Source organism: Pinus tabuliformis, chromosome 9 (assembly GCF_031772625.1).
Source record: "Pinus tabuliformis cultivar Carrire ecotype Pingquan chromosome 9, CPIR1, whole genome shotgun sequence".
In the NCBI taxonomy this organism is placed as follows: Eukaryota; Viridiplantae; Streptophyta; class Pinopsida; order Pinales; family Pinaceae; genus Pinus; species Pinus tabuliformis.
This window is the reverse complement of record NC_142307.1, coordinates 1,530,281,755-1,530,296,234: the sequence shown is the minus strand read 5'-3', so window position 1 is coordinate 1,530,296,234 and position 14,480 is coordinate 1,530,281,755. Positions and strand designations below refer to the sequence as shown.

Sequence of the window (14,480 nt, the reverse complement as noted above, 5' to 3'; positions counted from 1 at the left end):
AGATCAAATTCGAATTTTAATTCTCAATTTTAATTTACGGACTAATTGAAATTGGAATCTATCTCCAAATGATATTTATAACAATGTTATTTTTAGCATTTCTATTTTTTCATTCCTTGTTGCTATTTTCCACATTGGTACCTGAAATATTATCTATAGCAATGTTATTTATAGCATTTCTTGTTGCTATTTTCAACACACTATGTTCAAAAATAAGCACCACTTCCACCCAAACTTGGGTCAACGTTCATGAAGTAAGCCCTATGTTCTTTGAATGTATTTCCTTTATACATGCGGGGGTGCTTCTCATCAATCAATCCCTGAGGATCACGAAATTTAGCTTCGTCCGACAAAAACATAAAGAATGCAGTCGACAACCTCCTAGGTTTACATCCTCCATACAACATGTGGTTCTTTGTGCTACGATATATGAAATTACTCCACATCTTCCATTTACAAAAAATAATTCAATTATGTATTTTACTTCTGCAACATAATTCTAATTTCCAGAGAAACATGTGTTGCAATGTTTGACTAGTAGAGAGTCACTTATTTTAACAACAAAGGATCCAGGCAAGGGCTTTGTATTAACCCACTCTTCTTCCTTTGCTCGGATTTGAAGACCACCCACATCATCTTGGTACAAAATAGTAAGGCAACTAATGTCTGTATGAGCTTCAGAGAATATTTGATGATCCCTAGCTGCTACTTCTAAGCTCTTGTTATTATGATAGAAATTCATGTGAATATGAAAGTCACAATTATCGAAGGGGTTTGATCTATAGTGTTTAGAGACATCGACACCCAAACTGGAAATAATGAGTTTTAGGATCCAATGTGATAACTCCCTCAACTGGACTTTATATTCCTGGATATGCTCACTTCGTCATTACAAATTATCAGAAACAACGAACGAATGACCAGCTCAATAAAACAACTTAATGATATGATAAACTTTAATGTAATGACTTGAGCCTTCATTCAGATTCCATGTCAATGTGATTTCTAAATAGTACAAAGAACCTTTACACCATATCACCCACCAAGCTTAGGGTTCATAAACCAAACTTCTCTATTTCTCTAGGCAGTTTTCCAGATTGAACAAAGGTGTAAGACGAAATGAAAGTAGAACCCACATAAGTTCTTTTAACGTTTCTATAATCATCATTATTGTTTTGTTAGCTTTAGTTTCTATGCAGTACTGAGTTTGGATACATGTCTTTTGACAACTAAATTTTTTTGGATAAATGTAAATACTATTTTCATAATTTTATTTAAAAAAATTTAGTTTATTTGACTTTCTTTTAAAGAGTTTTATTACGTTTATGAGATATTTTTCAGCGTAAATCACATGATATTTCATTTGTCGACGTGTTTCGAACCAACTAGTCTGGTTCATCATCAGGACAAGTTGAAGAATCAGATCTAGCTATGCATGTTAAATAGAGAGCAACCAACGACTAAATTCTAGACTAGGTAATGGCTATATTGACTAATGGCTAAATTTGACTGGGAAACGACTTGTTGGACCAGACTAAGGGCATAACCTTATTAAGTTAATATTAAAATTGATAGTTAGTTATATTCTTATTAAATTAAAAGTTAAAGGGACATATGAATATAGAAGTTTTAACCATATATATTAAATATATATTAATAAAGGGTAGTCTAATTCCCCACTTCTCCTCCTACATGTTGTTTAACCTATAATTTCCCCATTTGTAAACCTCATCCCCACACAACATATTTTAAGAAATTTTTTTTGTAATCTGTAAATTTCTATTATTTAAAAATTAATTTTAAATAAATTTAGTGCCTTTAAAATCCTATCTAAAATATTATAACTATGTAAATAACAAAATTTAAATTTACTATTCCAAAAATTCTCTACCAAAATTTCAATAAACTGGGGAGAAAAAAAAAAAGAAAAAAAAAAAAAACATCAAATAGTCTTATCGCATTGGAAGTAGTGATCCCCTGGGTAAGCTTCAACGTTGTTCGTTCTTTTGTTTTTCCAGGGAGTGGACATTGAAACGATAACATTAATACATTAAGGGGTTTAAAAGTATCAGCTGGGTTTTTTTGTTTTTTATTTTTCGTTTTTATCATTTTCATGGTTAATGGTTTTCATCAATTTTGTGTTGCGTTGGTTATTCCCAATTTTAATGAGCTAAATTTTTTGTTTTTAATTTTTTATTTCAAGGAGAAATTTCTTTATAATATATAAAAAATAAGCAAATATTAAAATATTTCAGGTTTAAATTTTATGGGGAGGGGTTGGGAATGAAAGTCATTATATCCCAAGGGGTGTTCAAGCTCCACCAAATTTAGCAACATCTTGTTGGTGAACAGGGCATTCTATTATCAAACATTGGAGTGGGCATAGGCTCAACCTAAATATGAAATTAAGAAAAAAACAAACAAATTACTCTAGGAAGATTAAAAATCACTTATTACATTGAAATCATCAACCATAGAGAGAATTTCAGTATAAAAAATCTTTGTTATAGGTATATTAAAAAAAATGGTGTAGTTAAGCCTTCACTGTAACAAAATCAAGAAAATTAATGCCAAAGATACACTCTATAATTATATTAGTGTAGATGAATCTTAACTATGGATCTATGAAACACAAAAGAAGAGAAAAATGAACATAAATATAAACCTTCTTTAAGATGTAAAAACTTTAAAAAGTTTTAAATCTGAATCATAATGCAATCATAATAATCCTATACTATTACTCTAGTGACATTTTTTGAGCATTGAATGTCTTTCAAAGTCCATTATATTCTGAAATAAGCATCACTTCCACCCAAACTTGGCCCAACATTCCTGAAGTACGCCCTCAACTCGTTGAATGTAAATGCTCTGTACACGCGGGGGCTTTTGTCATCAATCAATTCTTAAGGAGCACAAATTTCAGCTTCATCTTGCACAAACATAAATAAAGCAATCGACAACCTCCTCACTTTACATCCTCCATGCACCACGCGGTGTTCTGCGCTACAGTATCTGCAATTACTCCACATCTGCCATTTACAAACATCATTCAATTATATTTTATTCTACTTCTAAAACATATTTCTAATTTCCAAAGAAAGATGTGTTGCAGTGTTTGACCTGTAGACAGTCGCCGATATTAACAGCAAAGGATCCAGGCAGGGGCTTTGTATTAACCCACTCTCCTTCCTTTGTTCGGATCTGAAGACCACCCACATCATCTTGGTACAAAATAGTAAGGCACCCAATGTCTGTATGAGCTTTAGAGAATATCTGATGATCCTCAGTTGTTGCTTCCAGGTTTTTGTTATTATGATAGAAATTCATGCAGATTTCGAATTCACAATTTTCAAAGGGGGCTGGTCTATAGTGTTTAGAGACGTCGCCACCCAAACTGGAAATAATGAGTTTTAGGATCTCATGTGACAACTCCCTCAACTCACTTTTATATTCTTGGATATGTTCGCTTCATCATAACAAATTATCAGACAAACTGAACAAAATAAATCACCAGCTCAATAAAACAACCCAATTATTTAGATTAGATGTTTCTAGAATCTTCATCATGTCTAATATATTACTTTAATCCGATCGATCTATCTAAAACCCTGTGAAACTCCTCCCTATAATTAATAAATTAACGCTGAAATAAATTTATCCAAATTAAAATGAAACTATATTAATATCATATAATAGACTATATATAGCCATCAAAATTACATAATTTGAAGGAAAAAAGGAAAGGAAAATCAGTGTTTCAAAAACATACCAAAATCTATGATTTCCTTGTGGCCACAATTTGGAAGAGACTTGATGGAGTATATGGTCATTGGGAAGAATCATGCTCTCAGGCACCGATTCTTTTCCCATGGGACCTATCTCCGGCTGGATATAACCAGTAAAGAAAGTTGGTAAAATGGCCTTTTCTTTGATATCAGTGGGCAGTGAAAACATATCCCGAGCAATGGAATCTACTGTTCCAATAAGAGTTGGGTTGATTCCATGGTTGATCACATAGAAAAACCCCCATTGTTGGCAAGCGTCCCTCAATTTTTGAAGCTCTTCATCGCTTCTCCTCACTTGCTGCTCATCGCTTTCCGCTTTGGACTTCCAGTGAAGGGCCGCAAGATTGAAATATCTTTTTGATATCAATATATTTTAAGTACCCCCTGGATGCGGGTGTTAATTAAGGCGATTATGTTGATGAGACGGGGCGACGGTGGGCGGGGCAGCCACATGGCCCTCTGCAATCATCCCAAGATCAACATGAATGATATTCATGGACCCTCGTAGGTGGCATTTAATGCTTGCTCTATTCAAGGCAAGGCAATTACCTGCATAACCATGGAGCCGGAGAACATTCCTGTCATTCTGCCCCTGTTTCACTGTGCATGCCCTCCGCAGGCGGGAGAGCCGACTGAGCGAACCAGCATTGGGCGCAGATGCTGGATTGTATGTTGTCTTGATCTCGGTAATGGCTTCCACCATTCCTATACAAACCTTTGCAATTCGGCTCTTATCCTCCAGCACTCAATAACCTCCGCGCAAATTTCTTCTATTAATCCTTCTTCTACTCCCCTTGACTCTTTAACTACTCCTATTTCCACCATGGTCCGTCTTCGAATGCGTAACTGACCTGGTGGCACACGAGGCGGAAGCTGTCGCACCCCTGCTCTGCATAGCCATAATTCAACTTCCCCTGCCTCCTCTGTCGAAAATCCCCACCAGTATAGTCTTGCAGGTCAGTATCCGAATACCAGAAGTGGCAGAGGCAAAGTCGGCCTCCACTGCTCAAGACGTGAAGAGGTGGCAGCTCACAACCTCTGCCTCCGCATTAGGCTCCTCGCACGACGCAGTTTCGGTTCCGTAGCTCTTTGAATTGCCCGGTTATTGTTGCCACTGTCTCCATCTCCATTACAGAAGAGACTAAGCAGCACATTCCCATGACCATTTCCATGGAGGAGACGCACATAGATGGCCCAAGCAGGAACAGGGGCAACAACGACGAGCAGGAAGGTAATGGATGTCGGAATAGAAGGCATGGTAAAGCCATTGCTGGCAATTCGCATGATGAGTTGGGCGTTCAAAGCGACAACCTAGAATCTTGTTTCCACCTATAGACACAACCACTTCACCCATTAGCCCTTCGAGTGTTGGGTGTGGAGCCTGATTATCTTCTGTATTCAAAGGAATCACCACATTGGACCCTCGTAAAATATTTGCTGCAGAGAGGGTCCGGGGGGGCAGCTGCGACCTTTTGGGAGCCCCCCCCGCCACCCCTGAAGCTAAGAATAGATGTAAAATTGCCTTGTAAAATGTTGTAATTTCGTAGTCAATCTCGGTCGTTCATTAGGCGGAGATCTGACGGTAGAAGTTATGTTTAATTTAGGTTTTTTTGCCCTAGAAGGCAACCCCTTGCTATATATGAGGGAATTGTATAGCATCTATGTAGATCTGTATTTTTGAGTGAGGAAGAGAGAGGAGATTGAGAGTGAAGAGGGAATTACAGTGGATCTATTGTAGGTTGTATCTCTTTAGATTGCTTGGTAATATAAAAGGAAGGACTCGCTGTTTCTCCATGGACGTAGCCCAAATTGGGTGAACCACGTATATCTATGTCTCTCTTGTTTTATGCATTTTATATGTTTATATTTCTGCAATATTTTATGTGTTCCAATGCTCTGTAATATATAATTTTCTAACAACTGGTATCAGAACCGAAGGTCTATTTGGCTAATAAACTCGCAGGAGAGAAGGGTTCCTGGTTCGAGTGGGAGCAATGGTAAAAGATGGTAGGTTTAGGGTCGAAAAATTCAACGGCAAAAACTACCAGCCGTGGAATATGCAGATGGAAGATTATCTGTATCACAGAGATCTGTACCTATCATTGAGCAGAAAGACAAAGAAGTCGACAAGTATGACAGACACAGAATGGAATATTCTAGAAAAAAAGGCACTTGGAACATTACAGCTGTGCCTAGCAGCATCCGTAGCATTTAATATTTCAAAGGAAATGACAACAAAGGTTTTAATGTTGACATTGGCCAAACTATATGAAAAATCCTCGGCCTCAAATAAGGTATTTCTTATGAAGCGTTTATTTAATATGAAGATGTCAGAAGGTGGATCTGTTGCTGATCATTTAAATGAATTTAATACAGTTACCAGTAAGTTAAGTGTTGTAGGGGTAACTTTTGATGATGAAGTTAAGGCTCTGTTATTTCTGTGCTCATTGCCATATAGTTGGAATGGTTTAGTTATGGCCATTAGTAACTCTATCTCTGGATCTAGTACTTTGAATTTTGATGATGTTGTCGATGCAATCCTTAGCGAGGAGATGCGAAGGAAAAGCTTCGGTGAGACATCAAGTAATGCTTTGATTGTAGAGACTAGGGGAAGAAAAATGGAAAGAGGAAAGAGCCCAGGATACCGCAGTAAGTCAAGAAAAGGCAGATCCAAGTCCAGATCAAGGATAGTTTGCTAGAAATACAGGAAGAAATGATATTTGAAGAAAGACTGCAAGTCTCGGAAGGGAAAAGAAGGAGATACAGAGCAAGAAAATAATCATGAAGCGAATGTAACAGGTGATGTGTTGCAAGATTCTTTGATTCTTTCATTAGAAAATATTATTGATGCCTGGGTGGTAGATTCAGGGGCCTCATTCCATGCCACACCTGATAGGAAACATTTTCATGATTATGTTCAAGGAGATTTTGGAAAGGTTCGATTGGGTGATGATAAACCCTGTAAAATCATTGGAATGGGCATAGTTTTCATAAAAAAAAAATGGAAATCAGTGGCTATTGAAGGAGGTAAGGCATGTTCTAGATTTTAAGGAAAATCTGACTTCAACAGGGTAGTTGGGAGGTGAAGGTTGCGTATCTACTTTCACAGATAAAACCTGGAAGGTCACTAAAGGATCCCTGGTAATAGCAAAAGGAGGAAAGGTTGGTACATTGTATTTATGCAATGGTATTTCTAATTCTGTTAATGCTTTAACCTCTATAGGAGAAGATACGACATTGTGGCATCATAGGCTCGGGCACATGAGTGAGAAGGGGATGTAGATTCTTCACTCAAGAAATTTGTTGCCAGGTTTGAAGCATGTTGATTTAAAATTATGTGAGAATTGTGTTTATGGAAAACATAAGAGAGTCAGATTCCTTAGAGTTGGGAAAGAAAAGAAGATCGAAAAATTAGAGCTTGTGCATACAGATGTATGGGAACATGCTCAGGTATCATCTCTTGGTGGCTCTCATTATTATGTTACTTTTATTGATGATGCAACTAGAAAAACCTAGATTTATTGTATTCGAAATAAATCTGATGTATTTGATACTTTCAAGAAATGGAAAGCTTTGGTTGAAAATGAGATAGGAAAAGGGTTGAAGTGTCTTAGATCAGACAATGGAGGTGAATATTGCAGCAAAGAGTTTGATAGGTACTATTCAGAGAATGGAATTCATAGAGAGAAGACAGTTCCGGGAACACCACAAAAAAAATGATGTGTCAGAAAGGATGAATAGGACAATCATGGAGCGTGTAAGGTGCATGAGATTGCATGCAGGATTGCCTTTACAATTTTGGGCAGATGCTGTAGACACTGCATTTATCTAATAAATAGAGGGCATTCAAGTTCCTTGGATGGTGGTATTCTAGAGGAGGCATGGATATGTAAAAAGGTAAACTACTCTTTTTTAAAGACTTCTGGTTGTGAAGCCTTTGTCCACATTAATAAAGAAAATAGAACAAATCTTGAGGAAAAATCAAATAAATGTACCTTTATTGGATATTGTGTTAATGATTTTGGTTATCGCTTTTATGATTATGAAAAACACAAAATCATTGGGAGCAAAGATGTCATATTCAATGAAAAGGTTTTGTATAAGGATCAACTACAGGAAAAGAAACATGAAAAAGAAAAGAGAGAATACATAGTGCTTGACACTATCACAGGAAACGTGATGGTGCCTGAAAATCATAATGATCAATAGCCAAAACAACAACCACAATAGCAACAAGCACTTCAAACACTTGAAAGTGGTGTTAGAAGATATACCTGGATAAGTAGACCCCTAAACGATACTCTCCTTCATTATATTATGTATTGTTGACTGATTCTGGTAAATCAGAATGTTATGAAGAAGCAGTGCAGGTAGAAACCAGGAAGAAGTGGGAGCAAGACATGAAAGAAGAGATGGACTCCTTAGCACATAACCAGACTTGGGACTTAGTCAGGTTGCCTGTAGGTAAAACAACATTGCAGAATAAATGGGTTTACAAGTTGAAGGAAGAAGATGGAGGTAGAAAAAGGTATAAAGCTAGACTTGTGGTGAAAGGTTTTGCACAGAAAAAGGGTATAGACTTTGATGAGATATTTTCTCCTGTTGTTACAATGACTTCAATTAGAACTATTTTAAGTTTAATAGCAGCTGAAGATTTGCATCTTGAGTAGTTAGATGTAAAGACAACCTTTCTCCATGGGGATTTGGAGGAAGAGATATATATGCAATAGCCAAATGATATGATGTAAAAGGGAAGGAGAAACTAGTGTGTAGGTTGAATAAGAGCTTGTATGGCTTAAAACAGCCTCCAAGGTAGTGGTATCTAAAATTTGACAGGTTTATGTTTGAACAAGGTTATACTAGATGTCACTCTGACCATTGTGTTTATCTCAAAAGGCAAAATGATGGCAGCTATATTATATTGTTATTGTATGTAGATGACATGCTTGTTGTAGGTTCTAACAGGCAAGAAATAAATGTGCTCAAAAGAAAATTGGAAAAATCATTTGCAATGAAGAATTTGGGTGTTGCAAAACAAATCCTTGGTATGAGAATAACTAGAGACAGGATGTTAAATTGGTAACTAGGGCCAAACTCCATGTGGGTTAGCTTATTTATGGAAGCTGATATTTTTATTGGATCCCTCTCGTCGAGAGGTGTAGGATTGATTCAAAGATCATCTGATTCCGATAAGTATTTATGAAGATGTGAATTTATTTTGATTATGTAATTATTATCAAGCCAACCAGTTCTCATGTAGGCTCAAGAAGACCAAACGTCATGTCTATTCAACCTATACGTTTTTGGTATAAATAGAAGAGGATTTGATGTCATTTGAACACAATTCTTGAGTGATCTCCTCCTCTCGACGTCTTGGGTTTTTGGAGAAGGAGTGAGACACCAAGAATAATACGCTAGCCTTACAAATGATGCCCTAGATCTAAGACGGAGGAGCATTGGTCATAAAGAATTCTATTCCACCAAGGGGAAGGGTCTATCCACTACCACAAAGAAGACTGTCCATATGAAGTTGCAGTAATGGTAATAAGCCCTAGCTGCAGTGGCCATAATGAAACCCTAGCTGTTGCAACCGCAGTGAAGAAACCTCAACCCAAGCCATAGTAAGCTGCAGGATTATGAAGAAATCTTATACGCTGTCTGATTGCACTTAAGCGCAATCAAAAGATAGAATCTCTATACGCTGATACACTATAAACCCTATACAACATACACGTTGTTCATAAAAGATTCATACACAAGGTATGGAGTAGACATGGCACACAGAATTGTTGACACTCTCAATGTATGTGGATCTGGCAGTGTAAATCATATACGGAACCCACAGATTGAAACACAGTTATATATGGAATGCTACAACCAAGGTATGAAGCCATTAGTTTGAATTATATAGGGAACGTCGATCATGCCATAACCCTGGATCCATTGTCACATGGAATCATTACACACAGATTCATGGACAGTCAACGTGATGCCTCGAACAACCGCCGTCATAAAGTTATTAACACACATTCAATGTTGTTTATGATATACATGCTGTATATATACGTTGTTCATGAGAAATATATTCGCGGTCAATGGACGCAGCATGATACAGGTCATATTCATTATGGATCGCAGTCATCATGGATATATACGCTGGTCCAGAATGCATATTATATACGCAGCAATGAAGACAATAATACGCTGTGTATACAGACATATACATATATACATACATACATACATACATACAGATATATATATATATATATATATATATATATATATATATATATATATATATATACACACACACACAGGTCTAGAATGACATAGTAACACTGTTATGAAAAAGTACTAAGAGCTACTGTTCATACGCAGTCCTAAATAAGACATACGCTGCCTCTATACGCTATATAATGAAGTTATAAATAGAGCTCTAACTGTTGTCAAGAAGAAGATATAATCTCATCTATACACTGTTTGATGAAGCCTCTATCTGCCCTGATCACAAGAAGGTTCCAGTCACTGATAACAAGGTCTCAAGTATTGTTGTAGGGGACAGCATGAAAATAGAAGGATTGTTTAAGATGGAGCTATAGCCTAGCTGCTTTGCTAGGCTGCAAGCCATAGCAAGCAACTAAGGCTGATATTAACAGAGGAAAATTGCTTCATCATGATGAAGCAACAAGAAGGCAGAGGCAGCAGCATGGTGGGCAGCACTATGAGATCATGTGCATGGGTAGTACAATGATACATTAGTAGGGGCAGCAACATGATGATGATGCACATTAGTTTGAGCAGCATTATGATGGATAAGATCATGGACATGGGTAGCAGCATGGTGCAGTATGCAGTGGTGCAACTAGATGACCAGATGCAGCATGATGATAGGTATCAGTTGAAGTAGAATGTCTTCAACTGATCTCATTTTTATAGGAGATGATCTTTGCTTAGATCTAGACAAGTCAAAATGTTGACTTCTGTTGTAAATGTACTATCTCTCTCTCTCTCTCTCTCTCTCTCTCTCTCTCTCTCTCTCTCTCTCTCTCTCTCTCTCTTTCTTTGTTGAACTTTGAAGATAAAAGAAGATTTGATCAAAGCGTTTCCCCACACATTGTGAGCTTTGTCCCTTGCTCCCGCCACATCTTGTGTCCTCTTGTCTTGGCTTGTCTTCTGCGATTTATATTTATGTTCTATCTACAGTTTACTTTAATACTGATGTGATTGCTAACTGTGAAAATTTAAATAAATTGGTCTAAGCATAGAACATACCAAAATTTAACATGGTATCAGAGTTGAGGTGAAGACAATGCCCAAGCTAGAGTGAAAGAGCAATCACCAAAGACAGTTGGGACAAGACAGAAGGATCAATAGGTTCCTCATAATTCACATAGGATGAAGTCAAAGCATAGCATATTATCAGAATGGAGCAGTGGAACTTCTGTTGGCCTACCTAAAGATCACTTCATTGGGAAGTTTAGATCTAAGGGTGGAAGGAAAGGCAAATGTCTTGGTTATAAGTTCGACCCTTATGCGAAGGAGCATCCGAATGGCAGAGATGCAGCTCATCAAGGACACGACCGGCTCTTCATGGAAGCAAGGAACCCTAGGAATGGAAGTCGAAGTTTTTAAGGTGGCATTTGTCGATGGAAAGGTTGGTGGTTGAAAATAGAATTTTGAAAGATGATTTTGAGTTCAGGCTTGTATTAAGTTACAAGAAGTCCACTAGGGAGCATGTGCATTGACACATAGCACCGGAACTTTGTGGGTTAGATGGTGAGAGGGAATCCTGAATTCAAAAAGATCATTAAAGTACATGTCTGAGATGTACCAAAGGAAAATAGGACAAGGGGACCATTCCCCTCATGTGCCAGAACCCACAGTTTGAAACAACATGTGGAGGTTGAGATTCATAAATGAGAATCTCATGTATACAGGTGGAAGAGAGCCCTCTATGGCTTGAAGCAAAACACCCTAGGTGTAGTATGAGAGGACTGATAGCTGTTTGATGAAGCTGAGATTCACTAAGGAGTGAAACTGATTCAAACCATTATCTGAAGGTTGTGGATGATAGACCTCTCATACCGGCTCCTTATGCGGATGAACTATTTCTGACAATTGCAGACCCTCTCATTTGTAGAAGTAAGAGGGAGTTGGATTCTGGATGTGAAATGATAAACTGCAAGCCTGTGACTACCTCAAGGAAGTTATTCGGTAGTGATGTTGGACCAGACTTGGGAAATTTCTTGGTGAACTTCCATTTGGACATATGTTTTGCAGTTAGCACAGTGTGGTCATATTTGGATGAGCCTCACTAGATTGTTCCAAGAATCTTCTGATATGTCTTCAGGGCACAATCTCTCATGGATTGAGATACACTGCCGGAAATATGAAACTGCATGATTACTCGAATGCTGATTAGGCAGGTAGTGTGGAGGATCACTGGAGAAATTCTTAGTGTTGTTTCTATTTGGATTCTGCTTCGATATAATGGATGAGCAGGAAGCAGAAATGGGTTGCCATAAGTGTTATAGACATTTTTGTGCCTTACAGCATGAAGCATGAAATGTCCATAATCTAAGGGATCCAAAGTCCCTAAACATGTTGTTCCTACCCCTAGAGGAACAAGGTCAGCAAACCACAACACTGAACAAAAGTTCTCCACCTGAAAACACTAAAAAACAAGGCAATTCTGGATCATGTCAACTGCTCCACTGAGCATCTGCGCTGAATGTCAACTGCTCCACTGTCTACCTGCGTTGAATGTCAACTGCAAAGAAGGCTACCTGTGCTGGGCAAGTTTGGACATGTGGCACAGTCATTCCTCAAGGTGTCAATGCCCAGGAAGCTTCCAAAATGACACTTGGATCAGGGAATTCGACTGGTGATGAGTAAGAGGTTCTAGATCTCCAAGTGGAAGCAAGAACCTCCAAGTGGACTTAAGAACTGAAGTGGGAGAGGACACTAGTCAGCTTCATGCCAGCCTCAAGCTGACTCATCCTTTCTCCAAAACTCCTATATATAGATCTCTCTCATGAGTTCTAAAGAGGCTGGAATCTTGTGAATGTAAAGAATTGCTGTTGGTTTGAGTTTAGAACTATTGGGTGATTTGCTCTGAAGGAGGTGAAGAGGAGATTTCTTTCTGCTGGGAAGGTGATGCTGGATTGGGCCTTTTATGGTTGTATCACTTCCTGAACCTTACTTCTTCCATTAATAAAGAATTTGAGGTTCTTCTATATGCATGTGTCTCAATGGTGTATTGTTATACTTGTGTATTTGATTTATTCTAATCCTTGAATCAATTATGAATGTATGCTTCTTGTAGTTTCCCTCTCTTGCCATTTTGCAGGATCTTGGTGTAGCTGGGCCAGTGAAAGAGCAAGGAGCTGGGGGCAAGCAGCAAGGAGAGAAGATTGGATCAACCATTAGCGAAAGACATCGGTTAGTGGATCTCTTTCTCCCCTTTTTACATCTCATAAAGAAGTAATCTCAGATAGATTTGCTTTGATTGTTGCTAAGGAACTATCACCCTTAGAGTGGGATAGGGTCATTCCGTATTGGATACTTTTCCCAACAACAAATTGGCGACTCCGCTGGGGATCGTATCTTGTTGGTTGTTTGTGTTTTTGCTATTCATTTCCTAAACACAGGGAGTACCAAATCGAACTGCATTTGGATCTTTCAAATGCAAAGTAGAGGGCAGCTACTCTAGCTTAGTTTCTGGGCATGTTTATGATTTGAAGAGCTGATCCACAAGGACTCTGAACAGCTCTTAGTGATAGCTTTTCATCCTCCTTTTCATCCTTTAGTGTGTACTTGATTGGTAGCTTTGATTTGGCCAAAAACTATTGATTTTTGAGCAATCTGTGACCCAGAACCCAGAGAAACGAGAGTTTCTCTCTTCATTGCAGGCACTATGAAGGCAGTCTGCATTTCATCGCAGGTCCCGAAGGGGCTACCTGCGCTGAATGTCAAACTGACAGTGTTCTACCTGCGCTGAACCAGTGTGGCCTTGTGCAACTGGGGTTCTCTGCTTTCTGTTGCCCTGTTTTCATCCCTGTTTTTGTAGCATGTTATCAGTCAATGTACCTATCTGAAACCACTTTTCTTTGCCACTATTCCGCCTCAGTTGTATAAAGAAACTGTATTTGTTCTTTGTGTATTTCTTATATATCATTTACAGTTTCCCATAACGAAAGTGAACTAGTCTTGCTGTGGCCTCTTAGATCTAGACCTGTGATAAGTGTCGTTCTGATCTTAAGAGTTAGTTTGTTTTCTGTTCATAGCTGATTGAGCTTTTGCTTTCGTCATGTGGTTTGAATTTATGTATTTCTAGTGTTGAAACAAGTAAATCTTAAGGTGTCTTTTGATTTTGGACAAAAGCTTGTTTGCTTTCACTTGAAATTGAATTCAAAGTTATACAACAGCTTTCTTTTTGTAGTACACCAACATTAAGAAAGAGAAAAGAAATACCTGCATTGTGCATAAGCATTTTGATAGTTTGCATATTGATTTAGGAAAAAGTGCATTAGTGTGTGCTCTATGATCTGTGTGAAAAGATGATGTCTTTCTTTTCCCTCAGTAGTTAAGATTTTCATAAGTTGAAAAGATTGAAAAAGCTTGCTTCTCATCTTTAGACTGCATTTAGGAGTTGTATCATACATCTCGTGGTGAACCTTGAAAGGCAAACTT

At 37.9% G+C, this 14,480-nt stretch overlaps 1 pseudogene; it reads right to left on the bottom strand.

Annotated features, from left to right (window-relative positions):
- Positions 1 to 2,783: 2,783 nt before the first annotated feature.
- On the bottom strand, positions 2,784 to 4,488 carry LOC149154432 (C4-beta,C20-epoxidase-like; annotated as a pseudogene).
- Positions 4,489 to 14,480: the final 9,992 nt, after the last annotated feature.